Source organism: Agelaius phoeniceus, chromosome 1, assembly GCF_051311805.1.
Source record: "Agelaius phoeniceus isolate bAgePho1 chromosome 1, bAgePho1.hap1, whole genome shotgun sequence".
In the NCBI taxonomy this organism is placed as follows: Eukaryota; Metazoa; Chordata; class Aves; order Passeriformes; family Icteridae; genus Agelaius; species Agelaius phoeniceus.
The window spans coordinates 5,644,406-5,665,701 of NC_135265.1; the positions used below are offsets into that span (position 1 = coordinate 5,644,406).

The following is a 21,296-nucleotide window of genomic DNA, read 5'->3' on the forward strand; positions in this document are numbered from 1 at the left end:
TCTCACTCACCAGAATTGCTGTGCTGTAACCATGGTCCTTGAACTGTTCCTTGAGGCGGGGGGCTCTGGGTCAGGCAGCTGCAGGTACTCATTCCCACCTGACAAGCACATTTATTAAGTTTTGGGAGGATCGGGGTTTGGTTGGGGTTGATCAGAGTGTCCAGCTTTGGCACTGTTCACACCTCCCTGTGTGTGCTGAGGGATCCCTGGCTGTGTCCTGCTGCCAGTGCCTCTCCTCCATCCCCTCAGCCCTGATTAAAACTTCTCTCTCCAAGGTCCCCATGGCACTGCAGCTTCCCATGTCCTTCCCCATTCCACCTTTCTTCTTGCCAGTTGTGTTCATCCCACCTCGCTCTCTGTACCATGGCACCAGCTGTGACACTTGGGGACAGGGCTTAGTGGCGGGCTTGGCCATGCTGGATTCAGAGTTGCACTTGATGCTCTTGGAGGTATTTTCCAAACGAAACGACTCTATGACAATATCACTTCCTCACAGCGCTTCCCGCTGCCAAACTAAACGAGCCTATGACTCTAGCAGTCCATAATCTCGTTTCGCGGGGCCGTTTTTCATCCTCTTCTTCTCAGCCCTTCTCATCCTTCCTTCCTCCCCACTTCTCTGCCATAATTTTTCCTTCCCCGCCGCTCACCGCCGCCTGTCCCTCCGCCCTGCTCCGCTCCCGGCCTGCTCCCGCTGCCTCCCCGCCATTTCCCCTCACGCCGTGCCCCACCGGCGGCAGGGGGCGCTGCGGGCCCGCCCCGGCCGCGCTCGGCGGGGCGGGCGGCGCCTCCCCTCCCTCCGTCCCTCCATCCCTCCCTCCTTCCTTCCCTCTATCCCTCCCTCCATCCCTCCCCACTCCCCCCCGCCGCCCGCCCGCCTGCCCGCCCGGCCGGGGCTGCGCTGGCTCCGCTCCGCTCCCGCGGCAGCCGCACAGACGGCGCGGCGGCTCCGAGCCATGCGCGCTCGGCGGCGGGCGGGCAGCGCGCTCCGCGCACGGCAGCCGGGCCCTTTCTCCCCGCGGGACGGGACCGCTCGCGGACTAAAACTCTGTGGATACAATGAAGTGGCTCTGGGACTCTTGGTTTAGCAGGAAAAATTAAATAAACCAATGTAAGTTTCTCTCTTTTTATTTTGTTCCGTTTGTTGGTTTGCTCGGTAATAAAAGGATAATAAAAAGAAAGAAACGGAGAGGATGCCCGGTTCAGAGCGTGTCGCGGAGGAGGAATGAGCAGTGCCGGGGTTTTCCCTAACCCAAAGTTTCCCTGGAGGCGGGAGGAGCGGCGGCACCGGCACCGCGACCGTCCCGTCCGAGCAGGGCGCAGAGAGGGACCGGGGGCTGGAGCAGAGGGAAGTTGGCAAAGCAAAGCTTGCGCTGGGCTGTGGAAGCAGAGGATATAGAATCATATAGATAGAAATGCTTATTGCTGTTTAAAGGTAGTTCTGGCAGAGATTCGCTTTAGTTTCCATCTTGCTTCCGCACCCAGAAGTGCCGGGAAGAGCAAGCAAGGCAGAAAATACTCTGCAATTGTTCAGTTGATGTTATCTGGTGTCAGATGTGTGTGAGTGGAAATGTGGTGGCAGGTGTTGAAGGGAAGAAATAAGCTGGAATGGTCATTTCTGTGGCGGCAGGGGAAATGTAGCGTTTTTCTGTATGGCAAGGGTGTTACTGGTATTACTTGTTGTAAGAACTGGCATATTTTAAGTGTGTTTCTTAATGGCACCAAGCACCTCAAAGCTGTTTGTAGAACACCTTGGCTTAAAAAATTTGGAGTTTTACCTGGCACAAATTAAAAACTTGACTTGGCTTATGTAAATAAAAGCAAATCGGGGAGACCTCTGCTGCACTCCAGCAAGGTGATCATGATTTTATCAAGGCAGCCCTGAGGGGAACAGTGACATACTGGGAGCACCAGTGAGAGAGAACAAAAGCTAAATTAAAGCAAAACTTATGCAACCGAAGTGTGGCTGCAATGGGAATAAATCAGACCTTTCAGTTCTATTTTTCTTGGAGATTTGGGTGAGGAGGTGGAGATGAGCTTCTAAAAAGTGCATAAGCACACGAGCCAGGCACATCTATGGCAACAGGTCCCGTTTTGCCATGCAAAGGGTGAGCTGAGCCTTGCGAGTGCTTGAGCCGAGCTTTTCCAGTCGCAGCCGGGGCAGTGGCTGCTCCTGCAGACGAGCCTTGGATCCGGGGTTGGTGGCCCCGATTTCTGCCGCTGCCGGGCTGGCGAGCAGCTCTCCCCAAAACACAGGGTGGATGGTGGAATAAACACGGTGATTCAAAGAGGATTTGTCAATACTAAAAATAAACAGGCCCGCAGATGTGTCCTAGAGGGTCATGTCCAGGCACAGCATTTTCGGGGCCAATGAGCCGATTTCGGCGATTTTCCGTCTGTGTGTCCTGTCCAAGGTGCTGAAGTTCATTTTGCTGCAATTTCCCAGGATTTCGGGGTTTGGCAGAAGTTGTCTTGGAGGCTTCCTGTTGTCTTAAGCGGGCGAGGGGGTTCCCCCCCGGGTGGCATGAAGAAAAAGCAGGGATGTGTTTTCAGACACGTATATTTGATCCGTGCTTTTGGCGTGGGGAAGCAGACCAGGTGGAGACACAGATGGATCCAGCAGATCCCATAAGCTTGTGGTGGCAGAGAATTGGAAAGGTCAGAGCTGTGAGGCAGTGAGGAGTGAAACCCTCTGATTAGAATGGACCAAGAAAGTGGTGGTTTTGGATGTGTTACTTCTGCTGGTTGGGGTGCATTGCCTTGATGAGACACTGTTCCAAAAAAGTTGGGGGGAGCCCAGTGTCAGGATGGAATGGGAATGATACAGCTGGATTTGGAGTGATGTCCACTGGTTTTGTTAATATTTTTTTAATCTGGTGTAGCCTTTTCAAGTGGCGCATGTAGTTGACAGAGAGCTTCAGAGACAAAGGGTCCTTAATAAAAAATGTTATGTCTTTTTGGGGCAAATGTCTCAACATGTAAGCAATGGAAGTTGAGGTATTTTTAGATTAATGTGCCAAAAGCTCTCAGCCTTGAGTAGTGGAGTTTATGTAACTTTGGTAGGGGGCAGATCATAGTATTGCCAGAAATAATCACAGATTAATATTTTACTGAACTTGCTCATGTTTGGAGTTGGATGTTGTAACATGGTTTTTCTCAGCTCTTGCCTCTCACTCTGAATCATCCATAGAGCAGCTTTGCTCTTCTGTCTGAGGCTCTGAGGGTTTTACAGGCATGAAGGGTCAGCTTCTAAAGCCAGAGTTCTCACACAGAAGTGGTTTGTGCTGCAAGGAGCCCTGCAGATTTAAAGCATGCCAGGGCTCTGTACAGTGTGGCAGAACGGATCCTGTTTCATGCCCTCAATCATTCGTCAGAGGTCACAAAGGTATTCAGTTGCATCATTGGGTATGTAGCCTAAATACCTTGACCATGAAGGGGGTATGTAGACCACGAGACTTTGTGACTATGAATGACAGCTCATGGGTACAGACTTTAAAACTGCAACAGAGTTTGAGAGCATTTTATTCCTGGCTTGAACCAGAAAGTGGCCTCGGTTCTCGCTGTGATGGACTAACACCTGTGGTACCAGCTACTCCCTCCCAGGACCTTTAGATGTGACAGGAAAAGGTTGAGTAGTTGCTGTGTTCTTGATCTAAACACGTTGTCAAAATTATGTTCTAAAATTTACTGATAGGAAATGTCATCCTGACTGGGAGATTAATGAAATATAGCTACTTTTAATTCTTTAAATATCCTGTTTATGTTGGATAGGGGTTGGTTTAACTTGTCATTGCCTTTTTCTGTTTAGTGTGTTGAAGGTGTATGGGAGTAAAGAACATTTTGGGTTGCATGTGAAACCACGTTGGTGGTCATTTGGAAATCCTAGTCCTGCTTTTCAGAAGGAACTTGTTGTCATCTGTTATCACCTTTAGTGCCTTAGTTTTTGAAAGCTCAACTTGAAAAATATAGAAGGGACCTGTTGTTTTCAGAGGGTAGGTTCTCAGTTCTTCCTGAAAATTGCTACCTCATAAGTTGTCTCTGATTATTTACTCTGGAAAATTATAGCTCTGATTGTTAAAAGGTTACAACAACTAATTTCTCAGTTCTCTTAAATAGAACTTTGGTAACTCAGAAGAAGTATCAGTCTTAAATATCCACTTGAATTTCTGCTTTGTGTTTGCACATTGTCTTGAGGTGGGGCCTTAATCATGGTATAAAGCAATTTATAGTTGGAGTTCTGTCATTGCTTTTCCCTTCTTTCACCATCTAACCTGGAGCAAAATACATGAAGTCTGCTGGGTATATTTCTGTTTGCTTGTAGTGAATATCTCTTCCGTGGTGTCATGGATGATTGCAATCAGTTCAGATAAACATGTGTGTATTTATCCTTTAAAAAGGATCATCCTTATGAACACCTACCAAAAGGAAACCCTGGTAATGTTTCTATTGATCTTGGTTTATTATTTACTCTGCAGACCAAGCTGAGGAGCCCACTTTGACCTGGCTCCGTCTCTTTTGGTTTCTCTTGCAAAGTGACAGTTTCTAAATCAGGAAGGAAATCAGGTCACATTTCTGGCTCTACAGGATTTATCTCATTGCTCTTCTTTCAAAGTAATTAGAGTTACTAATAATGAGGAAAAGAAAACTTTTCCAGAACTGGAATGTCCCTAACTCCTCTCTCCTTCTGGCAGTTTTTGTGTCACTGAAGAGACCCAGGTAGTTCAGAAACTTTGTTGTGTAGGATCCTTTTGCTCTGTTACATACGCTCTGTCTTCCTTTCAATGCAGCTGCAGGTGATCTGCTCACCTTTATAAATGTATCTTCTTTCCCTTAGAATTGTGTTTTCTTATTATTTCCCAATAATTCTGGAGCTGGTGGTACTAGCTCCAGGCTGTTCATTTGTAGTGAGTGAGATCCCAGATTTCAGCTTGGGAGAAGAATAAGAACACATTTATTACAGTCATTCCCTGTCTCAGTCCCTCAGCTGGCTCAGGACAGAGTGATTTTGTTAAATTTATGCAGTACCACCTGTCATGACCGCTGTTGTACCCCTCCTTTTCTGGTTTCTAACCAGTCTGAGTTCATAGAGGCAAATTCCCATGAAAGATGGCAAAAGAACCACAAAAATTTTCTCTCTTCTCACACTCCCACCTTTGAGGAGGTGTAGCTTGGCCTCCCACCAGGAGGTCACCTTGTGAGTCATTAAAGTGCAAAATTTTGTCAAAAGATCCCTTATCTTTTATGGCAAAAACATGCCTCACTGCTCTTTGTATTGAACAAAGCCTTTGTTAATCACTGTTCTGCATAACAAGAATGGTCTGAGTTTTATTTTTATCATCATATTGCAAGAGCTTTTTGAATGTAGAGATTTGACACATCAAATAATGCTGTTGTACCAAAACATGCTGAAAAAAATTTAAAATTCTGCTAAGCTCCAAGTTTTCTCTTTACCCTTTTTTATTTAATTATAAAATTAGAAGTTTACTTTTATATCATGGAAAAAATAAGTCCATACTTCACTGGACTATTTATTTCATCTCTCATCTTGAACTGAGTTTTTCCAGTTTGCTAAACTTTTCCTTTTAGTGCAATGCTGAGAGCCCTGCCAACAGGTTGTAGATTATTTTTAAAGATTTCTGGATCCCTAAGGCACAAAAACTGCTCTGCATTCAAGTTATTGTTTGAAAGATATCTGCAATGTGTACTTTATTGGTTTTTAATCCAGCTCTAGTATTAAATATCTAAAAAAAGTTTTACTGATTTTATTTGCAAGTGTATAAAAGTTAGGTGGCCAAATGCAGACCATGGGCATAATTAAGGTGTGTTGAAAGAAATGAGTAATTTTCAATATTCATGGTGCTTGAAGGCTGACTGTGAACACTGAGCCAGGTTTTAGGGTTTTCAAGGGGTCTTGGGAGGTGGGAGTTGTGCCTGAAGTTTTTTCCCCTGCTGATGTTAAATCTTTAGAGAAAACAAAAAAAAAAAATCTGTGTTACACATAGAAAAACTTGTTCATGAGCAATTTTTTTTAGGATCTATTAGCTAAAGATAGATCAGAGACTAACTTTTTAAGCCAAAATCCATTCTTAAAGACTGTATTAGTTCTAAAATGATTTTTCTATGTTTCTTCTCCTTATCATAATGAAATGGTCGCTTTTACCCCCTAAAATGGACAGTTTTGTTAGAGGCTGAATACGCCACTGGTGCTCCTGGCTGGCTTGCAGCAAGTTGGGCCTAACAAGCTTTGCTTCAGGTTTAACAGAACTTTGGGCTTGGGAAACCAAAAGAGGAGAGTACAGAGGGATAATTTCTGGTAATTTCCAGAGAAAAAATCCCCCCTCTGTAGGAGCCAGCTCAGATTTTGTGCCCCACTGCCAGCCCATTCCAGCCCTCCGAGGAGGCGTCCCTGCTGCAAGGGCAGACACTGCCCCGGGAAACAAACTTTAAAGAAAATGATGATAAGGAAAATAAAAGCCCCCTCCTCATGGCTCATAAAGAGAAGCAGCTCTGTCAAGAAGTTTTTGTTTTCACGTGTCATGCAGCCGCCAGAAGTGGGCAGAGGCTTAGGGAGAGCAATGTTAGCGGGAAGCTATTGGGCAGAGGAGAAAGGAGCATCATTAAAGTGTTACAGCCTGACCTGTAGACAGGCACTTAGTGTTGTCTGAGGCCTGACACGCTGCTAGCACGTTACATAATGCACAATTATAAAATCACACTAAAGCCTCTTTAAAATACCTGCCTGATTATAACAGGGTAATTATGCCGCCTTTAATAGAGCCGAGTGCTGCGGGGAAGGGACCCCCCTGCACCAAACTTGTTCCTGCGCCTTCCACCCCGGATGCAGCCGGCGGTGCCATCCCCTAGGAAGCCCCAGAGCCTCCCAAAGCCCCCCGGGTGTGTGCCTGTGCCCCGTTTGGCTCTCGTGTTACAGGGCTCGTCCTTTCCTTCCGGACGCATTTCTGCCTGTCGCTGCTCCCCATATTAGTCCAGCCAGCGCGGCGTGACGCGGCCGCCCTCTCTCCCTCCCCGGGGCCGAGCACATCGCCTCCGGTGCATTGCCCAGCCCTGTCCCCAGCCTCCGACACGGCGCATCGCCTCCGCTGCGTGCCCAGCCCTGTCCCCCAGCCCTGTCCCCCGGCTCCGGCACCGCGCTGTGCCCCGCAGCTCCCGTGCTGCCCAGCCGTGTCTGCAGCGAGAGGGTCTGCAAAGCACTGCAAGTATCTCGACGACTTTTTAATTTTATTTTCCCCGCCCCCCCTCCCCTCCCATCCTCTTTATCTCTTTTCAACAGCGTCTCACGTCGGGAGGTCTGGTCCGGCTCGATGCGCGCGTGTAGTTCCCATTCAGCCGCTCCGGGTCCCTTGGGAAATCGCCCCAAGTTCCCCGGGTTTGCCGAGGTTTCCCGCAGCTCTTCCCTTCCCCTCGTCCGTCAAACGGAGGGATGAGTCCTCTCCTCGGCTCTGCCGGCGTAAATCCAGATCGATTTGTTCGACTTCAGCAGAGCTAATCCAGATTTACACAGCCCTTTCCCCGAGGACTTCCCCCGTTTTTCGCTCTGGGTGACCGTCAGTGGGCCAATGTCAAAATGCATCTGATCTAGGCAGATTCCCTGTCTACAGATATTAATTATTCCCTGGCAAAAGTTTCTGAGGAAGAGCAGTTGGATTTGAAAACAATATACAAATTCTGTGGCTAATTTTAGAAACTAAGGGGGATTTTTCCCCCTCCTGTTGAAACTAAATATAATTTGAAAGATAATGTACAAAGACTTAAATATAGCCTGCAATTATACATAGCATATGAATAGTTTCTCTTGGTTTTAACATATTTGGTTTATTTTTCCATCTTTCTCAGCAGACAGCTGTTAGATAAAGGGAGAAAAGTAAATAGTTGTTATGAAACCATACGTCATAACTACAAGGAATAATTAAGAAAAAATCATAATTATAAGGGAAGATAAAGACTAAACGAATCCTTTCTGTGCTTCATCCCCTTGCCCCATCATTTTATGACACCTCTGTAGTAGTACTTTAGCTAAAGTACTTGAGTGCTTCTAGAACAAATTTTCTGTAGGTCCTGTTCCTGCTGGGTTCAGGCAGTTTTGAACTGGGTCTTTGGATCCTTCATGGGAAGATAAAATTGGAGTAGAAGCTTTCCTAGGAAAATTCCTGGGTTCTTGAGTTCCCTTGCCCTTGGTGGAAATTTTACTTGAGTTATACTGAGTTTGCTTTTCTATGAATTTGCTCAACTTGACAACCTCCAAAAGTTTTGTTGTGTCCGCACGGTGCCTGAGCAAGCACCTGCAAGGAGTACAGATGTCCTGGCTTGAACAACTTGCTTTTTCTGGCAGTTGTGAAACACAGTTCTGCTCCTCAAGTGCTGATACATCTGGAAAAAAATTGTTCTTTTTGGTTAAAAGTTTCTTGGGTTTTTCCCTGAATTATGAAACCTGAGCAGTGGTGGGTTGGCAGGTCTTGCTCTGAGTGTTGTGTGCTCAATAGTCAGGACCTAGTACAGCTTTTTAGGTGCTTCTAAGGACAGGCCAGAAAGGGCCTGGGAACACTGCACTGGGTCACACATTGCCTTTTTTTACACAGGTATGGAGAATGGCATAAAAGACCCTCAAAAATAATAATAACAGTACTTAAAAGACACCCCAAAATGATGGTTGTAGACTCCTGGGAACAAGGCAAGTGGCTGCGTATGAGGCTGTGATCCAAAAACATTGAAACATTCTGGGCTGTGGTTTTCTTTTATTAATTAGTCTAAGTGATGTTCAGAACTGAAACCAAGGCTTTTAGACACATCTCTGGTGCCTAATTCTGCTCAATGTCTCATAACAGGGTGAATCAGGAGACTGTTTATTGAAGTCAGTGATGCAGTGTCGATGTAAAAGCGACAGAAGGGAGATGGAGGATTTGTTTACGAGCAGAAAAGTCCCCTGGACAGTTTAACACTAACAGAGAAAATTACTGAATAGCTGCAAAGCACAGAGCTTAAATGTAGCTGAAATAAGTCTTCTGGAGCATTTCCAGAACTATTTTAAGGGCCTGATCCAGAGACTGATGAAGGCAAAGGTAAAGCTCTTTTTGACTTCTTCAGATCCGACATTATATTTCAAAACATCATTCCCTCTCTGGAATTCTCTAAGACTGTCTCCTAGGTGGTTTTTAATTAACTGTTATGCCAGATGTAATGTCTTTTGTATCCCTTTAGTACTTGGATTTGTTAAGTATAAGAAATAATAGCATAATGCCTTTGTTGCACAGGAAATTCTGATTTTCTGTGTAGTCATTAGTTGCACAAGGCATTGAAGCTCATCTTTTGTTGCTTGCCTTGTCCATTGGTTTACCAGTGTGCATCTGTCTTATTCTGTAGCTTTTGAACCCACTGGACAACTTGATTCAGGGGTTCAGGACTAAGGGAGGTTTGGCTTTTGCAAGTGCTGTTAAAGGCTGTTGCTGGATTGAGAGTAGAGAGGCTCAAAAGAGCATTATATGTAAGAAGGTGACTGTGTGGTGACCCAGCCACACACATTACAGAATTTTTATTGTGTTATTCCATATTATAGTCTATTTTATGTTTAGTGTCCCATTGTTAGGCCAGTGGCTGCTTCACCTCCACCACCCAGGTCCGTGAGATCAGGTAATGCCAGGTGTAGGTTGTAATTGCATTGTTTTAAAAGCAGCTTGCAAAGCAAGCCCTTGGGGTCTCAGTGCATTTTGAAATAATCTGAAAAGGCTCCATCATGTGGATTCAGCACTGGATCCAAGCCTGCTGAAGACCCTCATTGGCTTCAGGAGGTTGTGGATAGGTCTTTGTGTCTGAGGAGGAGTGGGTGTCAGGGGTCGGGCACCAAGGGTGCCTTGAGGTGTGAGAGAGCTTGATCCTGTTGAAAGACTGGAGGAGGTGACAGAGGGACAAAGATGATGTCCTCCCCTCCTTCTTTAATCTGCCCCACGACTTTGCAGCTGAGTCTCTCTCTGTTCAGGGGGGATGTTTGACTGTATTGGCACTGCTGCCCACTTATGTGCATCAGATAGGGATTAATAACTACATGTAAAAGACAGCTTTTATTTGTCTTTTATATTATAAATAATATAATATAAAATTATATATTTATTTTTAAAAAATCAGGAATAAAGCAAGGATATTGAAAATGCAATTTCCAGCTCCATCAGGTCCATTTTGGTGGGAACTGGCCCGTCTGTTGTGGTGTCAGATGGGACGTGTGTGCCCAGCTACTGCAAGAAGCTGGTGCAAACCAGGCTGAGAGGCAGCAGGGATCTCTCTGAGGGTCCCCTGCCTCGTGTGCACCCATGCAGCGAGGCTGTGGCTGTTTCTCCCCCAGCCCTTGCCCTGCCCATCGCTGCGAGGAAGGGAAAATGGAGGGTGTCCCTGACCCCGGTAATCTCCAGCTGCCACCGAGCCTCCCGGGAGGCACCCGTGGCCAGCACAGATTAACACAGCCCACAGCAGGGACTGGCCTGCAGCCAGCATGGCCCTGGGATCAAAGGAGCATGGAGGTGGCTGAGAGCCACCTTCGGGCCCCTCCTCCTCGCCTCGCTCTGCAGCAGCCTTTGCCTTCCCTGCTAAATCAAACCCACCCTCTGCAGATCAAAGCGCTTCTTCCCCTGTGCCTTGTGTAGGGTGCTGGTGGCCAAGGTGTGCTTCCAGAGCTGACAACTGGATAAAGTCTTCAGGATCTTGCTTGGGGAGTGACATGGATGTGTGCTGGCTGCCTTTTTTCTTGATGGGCAGAAAGAGGGTGTTGTGACCCCAAAGGATAAAGGATGGTGGTGCAGAGCTGGGAACCATCATGGGGATGTCACAGGCAGAGCCAGTGCAGAGGCTGGGAACCACCTCTCAGAATCTCTGCTGGTCAGAGTGACTCTGAGACATGTACAAGCTTCTTTTTCCCAGCCTGGAAGTTGAAGAAGGAGTTAGGACTTTTCTGTTCTCATTCTCAAGGTTGTTAATTTTTTCTTATTTATAAAATTCTTTCTCTGACTTGCCAAGGTCTGTCTGGCAGGTCAGGTTGAGGCACAGTGACCACCCTCAGGGCAGTGTTATCTTTTTATACTAAAAACCACATGTACATTATTTACAATAATTTTCTAATACCTATCACCTGTTTTAGACAGTGAGCTTCTACTTCAAACTAATCTAAAAGTGCCAACATCCCAGCAGAAGATGGAGGCTAAGAAGAAGAAGGAAAAAGGCTGGACACACCAAGATTCTTCTATCTTGCTTCTTGAACTCTCATTCTGAAAACCTCAAAAAATCTTTTTTTTTTTTTTTACCTTGGGACAAACTAATTATTATTCTACTTAAATTTTCGTGGCTTGCAGATCTTCATATAAGGTTGGTAATTGCTTTTTCCAAGGCCTAAATCAAAGGCACAGGGTCTTGGGCTCTGTGCCAAGGTCTCTGAGCCCCTGGGCAGGGGCTTGAGTCTTCCAGGGTAGCCAGAGGAATTTTTTGGGTTCTGACATCCATCAGGAGGATGTCACAGGCAGACCCAGTGCAAGGCACAAAATGAGCTCTGCCCAGTTCTCTACAGTGTCCTTGCCAGCCCAGCCCAGCTGCCTCTAGGAGGAAAGGAGCAGGAGGGAACTTTTGCAGCATTATTTTAGAGTTTCAAAGGTCACAAGGAGCCAGGGAAAGCACAGAAACTGGCATCACAGCGTTGAAAATGGGGTATTTGAGTGGGAAACTGGTGCCTTGATTTGGTTTGCAGTGGGTGGTCTAAGTAAGAAGCTTTATTTCTGTTAGAAAGGTTCTTTTTGAGGGCTGTTTGTTTGCCAGGATCAGGAGGAAGGTGGTTTAAAACATATATTAGAGGGATTATCAGTGTTGTCCCCATCAGTTCCAGCAGCCCTCATTACCCCAAAACACAGAACCCTTTCGGGGAGGTCCCTCATCCCATGCACTCCCTTTGGACACCTTGGTTTTCAGCTTCTCACCCCTGGGCCCAGAGCAGCTCTGTGCTGAGCAGCACTGCACAGCCACACAGCTGCCAGCAACCAGCCCTGGGCTTGAGAGGTTTGTTTTCCAAGGTGGTGCTGGTGCCAGCTGCTCTGTTTTTATGGTGTGATGGTCCCTGGGGGTGGCCAGGGATCAACCCTGCCTTATCTTCTGTGCACCTGTTGTGTTACCCCTTCCCAACAGTAACCCAAAATCCTGCTCAGGCAGGAAACAACCTGAGCAACAACCTGGAGGAGTGGCTTTGCAAGGGAATTTTCTCCTCTTGCTTCAGAGGTCCAGAGTCCCACTCTGAATGCAGAGCACGATCACTTCATGCTCATTTTAAATTGTGCCAGCTGAACACGCATGCTGGTTTGCAGGACCGTGGGGCAGGACTCGAAAAGCAGCATTGCACATTTGGGTCTGTGGGATGTCAAATTTTTTTTTTTTTGAATATTTTCTTCCCAATGCCAGTTTGAAAGCTAGTTTGATAGTCACAGTTAGCATTGCAAATGTCTGAGTGGTTCCCTGGTACATGATTTCTTCCGGGAGGCTCCTACAACATTAATGAATGTGAAAGTTGTGATTTGCATGGGAGATCATTGCTTATAGCAGCTACACAATGTATTAGGCTACCCATCAGTCTTGCTGTTAGAGCACTCTGCAGAATTCAATAAGCAATGTTATTTACTCTGTTGTCTTTAGGAGCTTGAGAAACTTCCCAAAATGTCTTATAATCCAGGAAAAAGCTTTCCTGCAAAGCAAGTTTGCTTCATTGATTGCATTTCTTCACTTTGGTTACTGAATGGCAGGCTAAAAATAAAGTTTAAAAAAACCAAACCAGTATTGAGATCAATCGCTAATTGATTTTGACTTGTCATATCCAGTTAAAAGCAGAACCAATGCTTTCTGAAATGTTACTGATGTTCTGGAGCTTTGCAAAGCTGCATATGAGGGAATACATCAATAGCAGAGTGTAAGATCTCTTAATTTGGGCTTCATATGGAGTTTTAGGCACGTAAATGTCAGACTAAAGTTCAAGGGTTCATCAAAGTCCTGTGAGGATCTCCAGTGTCAATGAAATTGCTATTAAAAACTGTCCTGTGAGGCTTTGCTGCCTGCAAATGCTGGTTTCTTGAAACAAAAGTTGCATGGATTGTTGAAGAAAAGGCCTTCACAGGGTAAAGGGGTGGCTGAAGAGAGTTTCTGAGCAGGAAACAATGAAGGAGCTGCTGTGGGATCTGCCACAAGAGCCAAGCTCAGCTGCTTTGCACCTGCAGTGACTCGGCTGGGGACACCATCCTGGAGGGCAGGGACAGTCTGTGTGGCTCTGTCCCCACACCTCCAGTGGCACCAGGGGCTTGGGTGGTATCTCCAGTGCTAGAGGTGCTGGAAATCACTCTTTCCCAGAAGCAGGAGGGCAGGCAGGCACCGGCCCCCCTGTGCTGTGCTTGGCATCACCCCGACAGCTCCCCATCCTCACCTCCCTCTCCAGAGGCATCTCCCGGCTCCTTCTGCTGGGGCTGACCCTTTTCTGCATGGCTTTCCCTGGACTGCCAGCCTTGTGCCTTGGAGGGGGGATGGAGGGAGGGGAGAGCCAAAACAGAGGACAGCCTATTTTTAGGCTGCCTATCTCCCACTCCCTGGAAGGCCGGGTGCCAATTAGGTGGCGTGGCGGGGTGACGCTCGCCTGTCTGTAATGCAGCCCGCTGGCAGAAAGGGAGCCCAGCTTGGAGACATCTTCCTGAACCAAGGCACCCCGAGCCTGTCTAGGTTTTTGCAGTAATGTTTATTTTGTGCTGTTGCATCTGCTCATTTTTATCTGGATAGCTTCCTCCTCCCTCCCATCACAGTTTATAACAGAGCTCCGTGCACACCGTGTTGTGAAGGCCAAGTACATGATTTTGGCTTGTGCCTTTCTGTTCCTTTTGTAGTGGGATAAGAAAGAAAAGACTGGAAAATTTAGGTTCAACTCCATAATTTAGAGATTATATAGCCATGAAATAAAACTGTGATCATCTACTCTGTCTCCAGAATAGCAGAGGGCTCCTCATAATTAGTATTTTTTCAGCTACAGCATGTACTGTCAAGAAAAGAGGAATTGAGCAGGATGGATTTTTCATCCTTCAGTCTTTGGTAGGTTATTAGTCTCTGGTAAAGCATGGTTAAATGATTTTCTTTAAAGTGTGCACATTATGCCTAATTAATATTTCTTTTGTTCCAGTTCTTGACCACTGGATTTCTCCTATATTATTCTGACAGAGTGCAAAGTATTCTGTAATAAGAAGAGGAGTAGCAATGTTTTAACTGTGTTTGTCCAAGGGTGCTGGGACGGTGATTAATTAATCCCTTTCCATTTCCTTTGTTGTGATCGAGCTCTTTGCAGCGTTTACTATGAGTCTGATTTCCAGCCCATAATTGTCTTTAATGATAATTCCCTAAACCTTTCTAATTTATCAGCACAACTCTTGTGCTTTGGACATCGGAACCGAAACGGGGTAATGTTCCCATCAGTTTCTATCACTGTCCCCTGAGCCCTGATTAACCAAACCCTGCATCAGCTCTTCTGCTCTTTCCTCCAGAAAGCAGAAGTGTTTTCAGTCCCTCACGTCTTTCTGTTTATCCACATAAAACACTGCCACAATTGTGGTTTTCTTCTGGTGCTTCACCACGGTGTCCCAGTACTCTGGAAAGCAGCACTGATATTCAGAGTACATGTTGGCCAAATCTGTAGCAACTCTTGTGTTCAATTATCATAACTTGTTGACATAGAAAGTCTAGCTAAAGAAACCAGGGTATTTTAGACTCCTTTTGTACATCTTTATCGCTCTCAAATGTGAAATGTCATTCTCAGCATATTATTGCTCCATTGCATGGATTTTTCCCCAGTACAGAACAGAAATAGGTATTGAACATTCCTGCCCTTTCTGTGCTGTTGTGTCTGACGGTACTTAAAGGATACGTTTTGTTCCTCATGGGTTTGAAAAGTTCCTTTTTGCCCTTAAAAAGGCCAGCAATTTCTCTAGCTGCAGTTTTGTCACTGATTCTTTCTATTCTAACACAAACACCTGTGTTACGTGTTATCATGTTATTCTTGACTTCCTTTCTTTTTTCTTTTTTTTAAGAAAGCATTTTGCACTCTGGATTGTGTGCAGCATTTTGGTTGTCATAGGATAGGAGGTAAAAACTTTTTTGAGCTCTTTCAGGGTCCAGGAAAAGTGACTGCACAGGCTCTGAACAACATGGCCAACACTGGATTGGAAGGATGAAGTTGATATTTGGAGAGAACTGGGGAAATAGGAAAGGGAAAATTACCCTACCTCTCATTAAGGGTGAAATTCCTTCTCTGCAGAAAGCCTCAGCAAAACAGATCTGCTTCACATCACCAAAGGTCAAAGCATCCCTTTTATTAAGGGACAGACTAAGGGGATTATGAGCCTCCAGATACTGATACATGACAGTCTGATATAAGTTCCCACATCATCTCATATGATGGCAACTACAAATACCCTCTTTTTCCCCCACAAAATATGGTTGGGATATCATGCCACCTTCGTCTGTGTTTCTGCTGGCAGCCCACACATAACTGTGGCTTAGAAAAGTGACACCAGGGTTGAAATCAGAATCATCATCCTACAGCCACTGTCCTTCTGCAGCTGAGCAGTGAAGTGCTCCTCTTTGACTTCATCCTTAGCTGAAGACGGCAACAAAACAGAACCAATGGGACAGTCTGTCCTCAGCACACTCTTGCTGGGCTGAAACACTCAGCACTTTGGGAGAAGTTCTGTGCTCTGTGGGGAAAACCCAGGCTGGGAGGTGAGCTACAGCCCTGGATCACTGAGCTGACCACCAAGGTCTGTGAGGAGGAAGGATAACTTCCCAAATCACTGTTGAATCCCTGCAGAGCACTGAGGTTTTCTTTGATTTGCTGGAAGTATCAGAATTCAGCCTTTCAGACCTCCTGATGCTGGGGTCCATTAGCAAGACACACAAGTCTTGGCTGTGACTGAGCATGAACTCTGGGCTGATGCATATTTATTTATTAATATTTTCTATTTCGTGCTGCTGATTGTCCCAGATGCAGGGGAGGGAAATGACTTTCAAATGAGAAGATTTTTCTTAAGCCTAGAGCATAGCTGTACTTGGAATGCAAACTTTAATCAGTTGCTTGATGGAGAAATATGTAATAAAAGTGCAATCTCTACTGGGTTCCCTTTCATCCCAGTATCAGCTGTAGGGTTATGTCCCTTGGAAGAAATATGGATTGTGTGCAAAATAATTCAAGCTCTTTGTAACAATCTTGTTGCAGAGACCATCTACCTTTCTTGTGTGCTTATCTAATTTATCAAAGCAGTGATAAATATTAATAATAGTGATAAACGTGGCTTGGTGGGGAAGCTGTGCTTCACTGACTTTTTTGGGGCAGTATTTATAGTTTGGAGATTTTCTAAGTCTTACTCTTGCATTCAAGTGTCTGTTTCTTAAGTTCAGCAGCAGTTCAGGGCTCTCAGACACAGGAGTGCCCTTAACCCCAGGGAGGCATCACTTCTTCCAGCAGCCCAAATCCTCTTGCCCCATGCACCTTGCTGGCAGTCAGAACCCAAGCATGAGGAAACTGCACTCAAGAGGAGCAGTATCTCTCTGTGGCTTATTTCATGAGCTGTTGAGGGTCCACATTGTCCTTCCCATCCCACTGTGCCCAAGGGGCAGCCCAAACCCTGAAAGCTTTTGCTGTGCACCTAAAAAAGAATCCTGGCTGCCCCTGTAAATGGTTGCAGCAGAGAGCTACTGGAGGAGGGTATTTTTTTTTTTTCAGGGCAAAACCAGAGAGGCTACTTAGCATAGTTTTACATGCTGCTAATGTGGTTTTATTGCTTCTAGGACCTGACCTACTATCGTTATGTGCTGCTGTGGATGCTTTTACTCATTTGGAGCTGGTCCAGGGATCTCTAATGGGGCTGTGCACTGCATGACCTAGGTGTGCTCAGCATAACACCATCCCCTGCACTGGGAGAGCTGGTTTATCACGCTGCTGAGGACTGGGAGGACTGGGAAATTGGGCCAGCAGCATGCTGTGCCTTGTGCTGGGGTCTGGATCCTGTGGAGCACTGGGGGATGGAGGCAGGGACACCCCTGTTGTCCCCATCGCCACTCAGGCCATGGGTTTCTTAATGCTCTGCTGTGGACTTGCTTTGTGCACACACAGAGCACTTCAGTCCAAGCACTGGTGTGCAGGGGATGTGGTGAGCTGTGAATCATCCCCCACTGCTCCTAATGAGAAACCCAACAGATTCCAAGTTAGAAATGGACAAAGAATGGCTTTTGGGATTCACCTTTCCCTGCACTGCTGAGCCTGGGAGTCTGGCAGCCAAAGTAATGAGTCTTAACATTATCCCTTTAGCCCTATAAGCATTTCCCTCAGTGGTATATTTAGCAACATAAATTATGTTTTGTGTGTGTTTGGTGCTCCTAGTTTTGGCCTTCCTTCCCACTCTGCAGCCTTAAATTGCTGAAGTGATTGTGTGCTGTTTTTTGTGCTTTACAAGGTTTCTTGACAGCTATCAGCATTTTACATTTGGTACAGCTTTCTAATTTTTTTTTTTTTCACCTCCATGTATATAATGCTGATCCAGGCAATAACATCTTGGCTGCAAGGCCAGTTTCTTTCTGAAATACTTAAATACAGACTGAGAAAACTTTATTTTGATGAGCAGTGACTTCTATGCCTGAATAACTCATAGGGACCTAGACTGTATTTTGAAAATCTGAATGTCTCTCCTTTGTTTCCAAAGTAGTAATTTTATATTGGAATTGGCAAAAAAATTTGTATCACAGAGGTGAAATCTTTGGATGACAGCGTGATTTTACTGTTGGGTGCTGTGACCAACAGCCCACGTCTTTAGATTTAAGCTAAAGGAGAGGATCACACCTTGTGTTACTTGCCATGATTTTTAAATGTTGTTTTTAGGGGCAGAGCATTGATTATCCAGACTCTGTTCCTGGGTTTTATTGTCTGTGAGACTTCACTTGTTTCTCCAGGAGAAAGGAATGGGTGAAGTCACAACAGAGTGATCCCAGGGCTGGAGTGAGGGTCAGACAGAGCTCCTTGGAGACTGATGCACTTGGTCTGATCACTCTGCAGTTGCTCCCAGTTCAACCAGCCTTGAGGAAGCTTGGGCTGGCCTGAGATAACCTCCAAAGGAAGGGCTGCAGCAGCTGAGGCAAAGGGAATAATAATTTTGGAGGAGAGGAATAGCAATCCAGGGCAGAGAGCCTGTGTCTTCCTGAGAATGGGAGATCACCCTGAGAGTTGTGTTTGCCTTGGGTATTCTTGAGTTGTCTGAGTGAGGCACTTGGGTTTTGGATGACACTGGGCTGGAAAAACGAGGCACTGGATTTCAAAGAAGAGAAAATGAGATGGCTGGAAAGAGAAAACCCAAACCAACAAAGCAAAACAAACAAAAAAAAAACCCTCACCAAAAGGTACTTAATTGGACAGAAATCATTTAAACATCCTTTCACCACACAGAGCACAGTTTTTCTTACTTTAGAGGGGTAAAACTGAGGGCAAATTGTATGCCCCAAGTGTTGTTGGAATGACACAGCCTGAGGGATGCCCCTACACCATATCGTAGTAAATAAATTATTTGTCCATTTCTTCAAACCTCCACAGAGAGCTCCTTCCAGTCCCAGGGACCCAATGAAGGATCTTTCCACCCATATCTTTCCAGAACTTCTCTCTTCACCACCATTCATTTATTTTTCCCAAATCCTTCCCACTCCTGCCTTGCATTCTGCTTAGGTGAACATTCCCCATCACCTTGCTTTTGCTTCCTCCCAAGCAGAAGCACCTCCCACCCCAAGGGACAGCACTGGATTCAGTGTTTTCATGGTCAGGAGCAGTGTGAGCATTCCTTACAAGGTTAATCAGGTGTAGAGAAAGAGCACAGTGTGTGTGGCCTTGTGTGACCCCAGACATTGCCAGGAGGCGCCTCTGCGTTGGTGCTGTGTGAACTTGGAGCATCTGTGCTCTCTCCCTGTGCTTTGCTGAGCCAGGATGGCTAAAATGTGCTGCTTAGGTGATGAAACACAGAAAAGCTTTTGTCTTGCAAGGTCTGTGCTGCTCTCCAGCCCTCAGAATATACCTCTCCCGGGCTCTGCCCAGTATTTTCTCTTCATGGAGTTTGCATGTCAGAACTGTGCTGCAAGAACAGGAGAGCATTCAAAGCATGTTGGCATGAGTGATTCTAACCATGATCCTACCCCCAGACAGTCTCTGAAAATGCACGCTCAGCAAAACTACTGAAAATGTGCTGGAGAGCTTAGCCACAAGAGTGCATCTGAAATATTTAAAAAGTAGTCAAAGAGGGGGAAAAGTGAAGAGCAAATGGAGAAGAAAGTGTGCTGCTAGTTCAGCAGAAAAGACAATTGTACCTGCTGGTAGCAAGAACAACCTCATCATCTGATGCATGGAACTCTTCCAGCTTGTCACAACCAATCCTGCACACCCAGGGCTGTTTGTTGCATTAGCAATGAACCAGAGAGTGCAGGGAGCTGCAGCTCCTCTTGGCACACAGGTCAGGCACCAGCTCCTGCCTGTGCAGGTGCTGCTGCTTGGACAGGAGAGGAAAAGGTGAAGATGTGAAATGCCATCAGGGTAATGCTGTGTTTCCCACCTCCTCTGAACTGGGTGTTGATCAAGCCCAAGTGCAAAGTCAAGCCTCAAGTGTTATCTGCTATTTTATGAAGCATTTATGAGAATATTTACCAACATAGCCGGACGGGATGTGCCTGAACTTGTCTGGCCCTTGGTGCTGAACCAAATAGCAGCAACTGTGGTGTTTTCACCCCAGAGACACCTTTTGGCTGGCTGGACACTGCAGCTGGGTGCTTGGAGACAAGTCCAGGCCTGCAGGGGCTCTGGTGGTCCTCAGGTTTACCTCTGATGGAGCAGCTTTAAGGCCATGGTGAAGGAAAGGAGTCATTTCTGATGGAAGGTTTCAATCCAGAGCTTTATTCTGGCCCACAGACCTCTGAATCCAGCAACAGCTCAACAGAACTCTCTGAACCACATGTTGCTGGCCCTTTTAACCTGGGGGAGAGGAGGAGGAAAGGGGTAAGGAGGCACCAACCAGGTACATCTTAAAGCTCAGAGGACACCTGGATGGCCCAATGCCCCCCAGGGCATCTTTTGAATTCTACCAATCACTCAGTGCCCTTCTGGAATGCCAGGACTGACAAACAGCACTCAGCAGGGGTCAGGGTGTGGAAAGGAGGGATGACTGACACACCTGGCAGGGAATTATCAGGGAAGAACCTGGGGTATCTGAGGCAAACCATGACAACACACTGCAACAGTGAGGAGGACTTAAAAGGCACCGATCACCCTACAGCTGAGGTTTGTCTTGCTGTGGCTAAGACAGGACCAGTTTTTGCTCTTTGGCAGGGGAGGACACAGGAGCACCTGCCTTCAGATCCAAAATGGCAGCTCAAATATTGAGCTAAGGAGAAATCTGCATTCAGCTGTAAATGAATAGAAAGACGTCAATTATCTTACTCTGAATTCAGCCAAGACTGAGGGGAGATATTTTACACAGTATGTGTGAATTCCAGAGGCAGGGTCTGTCTTATGGGCACAGCTCATATCACAGAGTGCTGCATCAGTGCTGGTATAGCTGAGGCTAAAATCTTTCTTGGAGTTTGTTGCTAAGGACTTTCCTGCTGAATGATGCACAGGAGTGAATCAGCAGAGAGATGTGTATTTCATGTGTAATGTGCACAAGTGGTGTGATTTGTTCAGAAGGCAGCTTGCCTCACTACATTCTTGACAAAAGAGTCTTGAAAGTTGGAGCTCTATTGGGTGTGTTGCAATAATGCAGCCTTGCAGTGCCAGGGACCTGAATGAACTTGGTGTGATCTCCATTTCATATCTTCTGTATATCTGAAAGAAACTCCTCTATAGGCAGAAACAATCCTCCAGGTCACAGCTGACCCTCAGGACACATGCCAGATAAGGTGACAAAGAAAAAAGCCCACAAAACTTTTGTTTAAATCACTTGGATGAAGCTCTGTGCTGGAGTTCAGTCTGTTTTATCTTATTGAAGGTAAAATCATCTGACTTTCCTCAAGGTTCCTGTCAGTTCCAGGAGAGACAAGCAAGCTGCACCTTCTGGAAAAGGATTGCAAAGTAGAGTCATTGGCTTTCATGGTGGAACTACATAACCAACCACACTGGACTTTGCAATCCAGATTTTTCTCAGCATCTTGACCTGAACAGATCTGTTCACAGGATGAAGGAATACAGAAGTGACAGTAATGAGGGAAGAGCAAAT

The 21,296-nt window shown here is 46.0% G+C and overlaps 1 protein-coding gene across 4 annotated transcripts in view; it reads left to right on the plus strand.

Moving 5' to 3' along the window:
• Positions 1 to 877: 877 nt before the first annotated feature.
• Positions 878 to 21,296, plus strand: part of LOC129118645 (sodium channel protein type 5 subunit alpha-like) — a 218,246-nt gene continuing 197,827 nt past the window's right edge. For all 4 annotated transcript variants that reach the window (XM_077188165.1, XM_077188117.1, XM_077188218.1 and 1 more), the window contains exon 1: positions 878 to 1,108. The gene's annotated coding sequence lies outside the window, so the exon portion shown is untranslated. The remainder of the gene's footprint in view (positions 1,109 to 21,296) is intronic.